Here is a 7,075-nt window from a genome sequence, read left to right as displayed (position 1 = left end):
ACAAAACCCAACAATTGCCATGTGATAGTTTAAAAAATAAATCTAGGCCTGCACAATACCAGCGCATACATCGGCAGGGTGCAACACTTGTAATAAAATCTAGCAGAGGCAAAAAGGGTGGGTGGGAAGATGCAGCATAAATAATAATAATTCTTAATGAATAATTATTTATTTCTGTAGCAACATCATATTCCACAGCACATTACATATCATTGGGTACATGCAAAAAAAGACATTACAGAGAAGCAACAGATAAAACAATTGAAAATATAGAGTAGGGTAGATAGATGGATAAAGATTGTAATAAGTGTGGAATAAACAGTGCATGCATCATGCATATGTGCTATCAATATGTGCATGAAAAAATTCTCAAAATATTCTTATTCTCTAACCATTTGATATGTAAAACAGAAATAAAAGTGACCTACATGTTATATATATTCCATCTGAAGTTCATTATTAGTCTTCTTCTTTGTCACACATTTTTAGTGATTAAGCCAATGGAGATCACTACTAGTTTAAAGACCAACCATATAGTGAGTTGCGGCCTGATTAAGTATAATTCATGATCCATCTGACTCCCGAAATAGAGATAAGGTAACATTTCAAAATTCCACCATATTCTTACATTTTCTTGAAGCTAACCAGTACACTTAAAAGAATATTAAATATTGCCACACAGAAGGTACAATATAGTCTGCAGAAAACAAGCCTCTATATGGTAAATGGAAACTTATAAAAGTAATGGCTTTTGGATGGAGGGAGTTAATAACAAACTTGCAAAAATGCAAAATAGACTGGTACTAAATATATCAAGGTCCCCATACACCGTAAGCAGATATTCCTCTGGTCTTCGCCATTCTCATGAATTCTGGGCGCTAAAGCCTAAAATAAACAAAAAGTTTATTTTCTCCCCTTTATGTCTGAATTCCAAACATTGGAAAAGATAGCACTTAGGCCCCTTCCACACTTGCGTTGCAGATCACGTCAGAGTTTGATCAGGGTGCGATTCGGGTTTAGTCAGCGAAAAACTGACATTTTTCATCAGAGTTCAATCAGTTTTCAGTCAGAGTTTGTTCAGTGTCTCAGGACTGAGCTCTATCTTTTCTATGGCAATTGATGCCTGAAAAACGCATTGCACTTGCATTGTACTTGCATGTGTCTCAGAGTGCAATGCGTTTTTAATGCATTTCCATAGACTTGTATGCTGCGTTTTTCAAGCGCGTGACTTGCAAAAGTAGAGTATGTCGAGATTTAAACGTGCGTTAAAAAACACGCGCGTGCGTGAAAAAAAAATGCAAGTTTGAAAAAGCCGATTGATTACAATGGGTCAGAGTGCAATGCAAGTTCTGCACTTCAAAAGCATGCACAAAAAAGTGTGGAAGGGGCCTAAGATTCCATCATTTTTTGCAGAAAAATAAGGAGACCAAGCAAAAAGATAAGATATAAGCCTCATACACTGGAAAAGAGGACCTTGGTGTCCCAAAACAAGTTGTGAACCAGAAACTTTCCAAAAAGAGGCTCTCAGCTAAAACATCTGACCTCAATTTGATGTTTGGTGTAAAGAATATTATTATTAAGTAGAAAACAAGTGTGGTGCATTCTATGCCATGTGATGAGTGCTGCAATATACCTCCATAGAATCAAGTGTATAAAGTAACTGTATCCATGGCGCGGATCGTGGGTACACCCCGTGCTCTGCTGTGTGCCAGTCCCCGTCCCCCCGCCCGGACTTACTTCTCCTGGCTACTGGTTGTGCTTCGAGTACCGGCGTGCAGGCCGCACGCCTCCTTCCTTCCAGGCCACGCGCTCTCGCTGCTAGGGCCACGTGCGCCGACTTCTCCGAATTTAAAGGGCCAGCGAACTCCGATCAGCCCTTATAATCCGGCACCTCCCTTTCTTCCTGGCCGTATCTTCAGCATTCTATGGAACTTCCAAGGTTTCCACACCTCGCTTCCCACAGCAGTTCCTGTTGAAGTGATTGCCCACCAGCATTTTCAGACAGACGCCTCCGGGTTCCTACAGCATTTCCAGACGCCTCCAGCGTTCCCATTCGCTTCCTGCTGTGCCTTCCAGGGCTCCAGTCCAGCGGTGTCTTCAGTCCTTGCCAGTGTTACCAGTGTTCCTCCGTGTTCCTGCTGTCACCCCAGGCTTGGACTGTTTCCTGCACATGCCTGTACCTTGGCTGCCACCGCGGGCCTCATACCATCTCCTGCAGTGGTCCAAAGGGTCCACTGGTCCACAGACTCCTTCCTCTTCCCATAGAGACTTTCCTCCCGGGTACTCCCAAGTATCTTCTGTTGTCTGTGTGACCCGTTACAGTAACCATCTCAATGTGATATATATAGATAGAAATAGATAGAAATATCAAGGAAAAAAAGGTGACATGTGGAATACCCTTGTTTTCACTTAAAGGGAAACTAACCCACAGTCATTAAACATCATTGAAAACTTCTATACAGTTCCTCCACAGGTCTGTAAAGTTTCATAAACTTGATAAATATGCATATTCATATTCTTTTAGCTCATGATCATTTAGCTCAGTCATGTGTGTCACTGACTTGCTGAGGAGAAATCAGCTCCCTCATTCAACCCTACCTTAGGAATTATCTACAGTAAGTCACACAGCCAGCGTCACATTCATTCCTAAAGAAGGGGGGGGGGATAACCTGGAGGTGCAGCTGAGCCGGAAGAACACGAATATACCAGACTCGGCTAAAAGCAAAGACAATGATTGGATTCACAAGGCGTCATTTCCAGGCTTGAAGAGGAACAGTATAGGGATAGTTGTACTGATGTATAATAGCAATTTTCAAAGATATGTTTAGCTAGAGTGGGTTAGTTTAATTGACATATTCCCTTTAAGTTTCAACAACAAGCTTGGGGAAACATTGCTACACATAAAAATATGAAACCCATCTCAGAGAAAATTCTATTTTAATATGCCTCCACATTATGCATAAGATATCCTAATGGTTGGCTGTGTGTATTGTATTTTAGTAGCAATGGTAGAATTGATTTCCCTTATTCCATATTAGCTAATAATCATCTATGTATCAGTGAAGAACGTAATTCGTGTTCCTATTACAGTAATTTTCCAAACAAACTCCATTGACTTTTTCATTTTGCTAGCGTTCTCTGATATTTCCTTTGACTGGAGCCAAATATATTATCCTTCCCCTTTTCTTGAACTTTGATTTATTGTAGCAGTAGAAAGAATTTTGCTTCATAAATGCTGCAAGATGTAGTGTCTTGGGGAAGCAGTATAAACCATAGGTTAATAGTATTCCAGCATTATGTGCAATGTATTGTTCAAAATGACTGTATTGAGCTGCATGCTTTTCTATTAGGCTTTGTTTTGTATTGTCTCTATTGATTTTCAGCACAGAGAAAATAAAAAGGCATACAGATTTCAGTATTGATATGGGCTTGGTGCTGTCTGTGCCATCAGCACAATTGTATTTTGAAATGAAGCTAAACACCTAGTAACTTTAGAACACCACCTGATGGATACATGTCTAGAGATACAGAATCCCTTTCTAACTGTGAATAGTACATAAATAAAGAAGTCAATGGAGCTGATTTATCAACCTGTTCTAACACTTTCTAAATGGTCTAAAATGTGCAACATTTAAGAGCTTTACAACTAGAGGGCATGACATAATAAAAGGTGTGGCCTCATATTAAAGGGGAATTATGAAAATGCACTCTTTGGGGGGAATTTATATTGGGTTTTCAAACGGAAAACTGGCAGTGTTGGGTTTTTTTTTTTACCTCTCTGCACCTCTTGCACTTCATTTATGACACTCCCGAATTGTTCTTTTTTTGGGCGCAAAATTTTGGTGTCGCTTGTGAATCCACCAGTTTTCTGCCACTTCTATTTTCTCCGACACATTTTTGGTGCAAGTTGTGAGCCCAGTTAAAAGCTGGTCTAGGGAGTCCTAAACCTCTCAGTCCGTGCACCAATTCATTTATTTCTTGTGCCACAAACTTACAAACCACTGAAAAATATAGAACGGTTCTAGCCGCCCTGCGCCAAAATTAATAAATGCCCCTCTATGTATTTCTGTAGCATTATAAACCAACTGATAAGAGGTGCAAACTGAGACATGGCAGTCTTAAACCAGGACCAGATACTGCTAATCCGGTGCAATTTATCACCCTCTAGTCTTACACTAGACACTTTTGATAAATTTGCCCCAATGTTTATTATATTAATTATATTGTTGCTTATGTTTAATATCTGAAACGCGTTTAAAAAAAAGTTGTTCACAAACAATATAACAATTAAGGCCAATTTGTAATCCCTCCTAACAACCAATGCATATTTGCCTACTGTCACAGGTGCCCCTGCGACCCATGTCTCGGGTCGCAGGCGCACCCGTATACCTCCGCGTGGACCACTGCACTCGCTGCGCCCGCTGCCACACTCACCTCGCCGGGTTCCAGCCGCGTCTCCCATGGCTCGTCGCTCTGTAAACATCTAGTGCGCAGCTGATTTGTGCTGTCCAGCTGCCTTCCCTGATAAATTCACAGCCCCTTCCTGTGTCCCCTGCCAGATCTTTGTGCTATATGCCTGAGAGAAAGCTTTCTTCCATGCCCTTTGCGATTATCCTGATTTCCTGACCTACCGCTACGTCCCCAACTCTGATCCTGTGCTGCCTGTCTTGACCTTCTGCCTGTCCCCAAACACGACCTTGCCTCCCGATTCTGTACTTCGCCTTGGCCGCCACCACAGACAAAGTCGCACCTGTGGAACGACCTGGTGGTACCACGCCGGAGCAAGGCTCTGGTGAAAACCGGGTGCCACTTAGACTCCCATCCCAGGTGTCGACTTATGTCATCCGCATCGGTCCAGAGGATCCACTACCACTGATTCTGACACCTACCATAGTGTACAATAGCTTACACGTTTGTATGGAACAATTATCAGTCAATTATCAATTATTTGCTAAGGTAAGCTGCTGATTGTGACCAAGTACTTGTATTAAACACAGGAATAGATTATTCTCATTCCATTAATAATAATAATAATAAAGCTTTGTTTATATAGTGCCATCATATTCTGCAATGCTGTACAGATCATGGGGTACATATATAAAGTATTACGCAGTAATAACATAGTCAGATGACACAAAAGGATTGAGGGCCCTGCTCGTAAGAGCTTACAAGTCTATGAGGATGAAGGGTTGACACATAAGGTGAATATCAACAAGTTCCTCAATAGTTTGGATTGTTTATGTTCCATATGGATTAATTTACACGTCAGGTGTCAATCTGATTAGGTGGAAAATGAGTGCATGTCCTATGGCACAATAATCACCAAACTGGGTACACAGGGGACACAGCATGATAGGAGTGATGATTACACCATCTTCAGCTAACAATAAACAAGAGAAAGGGAACTCTGTGTGTATTGTGGGGAGAGAGATTGCAACTAATGATACTCCGGTGGCGACCCTATACACATTGCCCCTCCTAGCTGTTGTGGATCTGATCTCCCAGTGTGTTATGTATGTTTCTTGGGCTTGGCTACAAGCATTGCAGCCCTGATAAATGTTTAACCAATAATATTTTTGAATAAAGTTATTTTTTTTTTTAATGTCCTTGCACATAGTCAGTTTGTTGTAAGTTGACACATAAGGTGACTCGTAAAATGGTCCAGCCATTCTTTAAGTGATAGAATAAATAAATAGATAAATAAATAATGCCGAATGAACCAGTCACCAGCAATTACTAGTAGCCAACCATTTGGATACCTTTTATAGGTTAGAAAACATAATTCACATAAAATGTTGTCATTGTACTGGCAACTCTTTTTTCAAATAGATAGAAGAATCATCAGAAATTGCATGGTCATGGGCACCTCTAAAAAAACTATTAAGAAGGATGTAGGATACACAAACATGGGGTTAGCACAGCTAGTATACATGCACAGAATTGCTGTAGAGCCAACACATGAAACAAACATATTAAATACAACACTGGCTCACTTAAAATAAACATCTTTATTTTATGTATGTGGGCATCTACCAAATTATAATACCTTTAAGATATTACATCTAAAACAATACACGAGTACTACAAGATACAATGTTAAAATGTGTATAGTATCACCCACACAAACCCTCCTAGCCTGCTTTACTTTAGTCCCAGGCTGCAATGATCTTTATCATGAAGCTTTACTGATAATCCTGTTCTCATGACAGCACAAAATGTTAAAAAGGCAATTGTCACTGGGACAAAAAAATATTTGTCTGGAGCTACAATTATAAAATATATCTGTTCCGACTTACGTACAAATTCAACTTAAGAACAAACGTAGGAGCAGAGAAAGAGAAACTCCGCCCCATGGCCGAAATCCAAGATGGCGTCCCCGTCAGAAGTTACAAGTTGAACTGAAATTGTGTACTGCAAATTGTTAACAGTGAATTCGAGAATGTGTTTTTTTTGGTATCCTGAGTACATTTAAGAAACTTGTCTTTGTGGGAATACCCCTTTAACAGTTGTTGTATAGATGTGTTGCTGCTAGAACTGTATGGAGTAAACATATGGTGTAAAATCTATCTTCTGAGCAATTTATGTGGCAGGAAAGAGAGGATAGAGACTAAGGGTTCATTCACATGGCTGTCTGCGTGGCCGCATGTACGTCCCCATACCACGTGTGAATGTACCTTAAGGGGGGAACTTTTCATATGCCAGTGCTCATGCACCTGCATATAATAAAGGCTGCATAACCCTGTCCCAGCAGATACATCAAGAGGCTTAGACCTCTTGATGTATCCGTCACGTGGCCTGGTCACAAGGCAAAACTACACCGGGCAACCTGATGTTATTTTGCTTAACAACCTGCGAAACAAATGTTTCTAGGCTTTCAGGAACTCTCTGTGCCAGCCCACTCTACCGATGGCCGTGCCCCACCATGCCCCCTCCACACCACATGGCATGGAGGTAGCATAATCGCAATTATGTCAGTGCATCTATACCAGAAAACTGCCATTGAAGCACTGATAAATGTCCCCTAAGATTTTTATATTGACTTGAATAGTTAAATTTAAAACCATATATAGTTGTA

This window comes from Engystomops pustulosus, chromosome 4 (genome assembly GCF_040894005.1).
Source record: "Engystomops pustulosus chromosome 4, aEngPut4.maternal, whole genome shotgun sequence".
Lineage (NCBI taxonomy): Eukaryota > Metazoa > Chordata > Amphibia > Anura > Leptodactylidae > Engystomops > Engystomops pustulosus.
This window is presented reverse-complemented; position numbering follows the sequence as displayed.